Source organism: Endocarpon pusillum, assembly GCF_000464535.1.
Source record: "Endocarpon pusillum Z07020 unplaced genomic scaffold scaffold826, whole genome shotgun sequence".
In the NCBI taxonomy this organism is placed as follows: domain Eukaryota; kingdom Fungi; phylum Ascomycota; class Eurotiomycetes; order Verrucariales; family Verrucariaceae; genus Endocarpon; species Endocarpon pusillum.
In genome coordinates, this window is record NW_006916662.1 from 94,757 (window position 1) to 95,029 (window position 273).

Here is a 273-nt window from a genome sequence, read left to right on the forward strand (position 1 = left end):
CGGCGCGAGAGGCGGCTTTACAGAAGGCCAATGACGATGCAGCTGCAAAGCTCGAAAGAGCGGCTTCGGATGCGAGAATTGCGGAAGAAGCAGCAGCGAGAGCACGAGAAGAGGTGAAGAAGGAAGTCGAAGCGAAAGCAGCCGCTGACGCTGCCAAAGCCAAAGCTGAAGCCGATGCAAAGGCGGAGAGGGCGGCTTCTGATGCAAGGATAGCAGAAGAGGCTGTTGCCAATGCGAAGAGAGAGATGGAAGAGGCTGCTGCTGCTGCCGCCG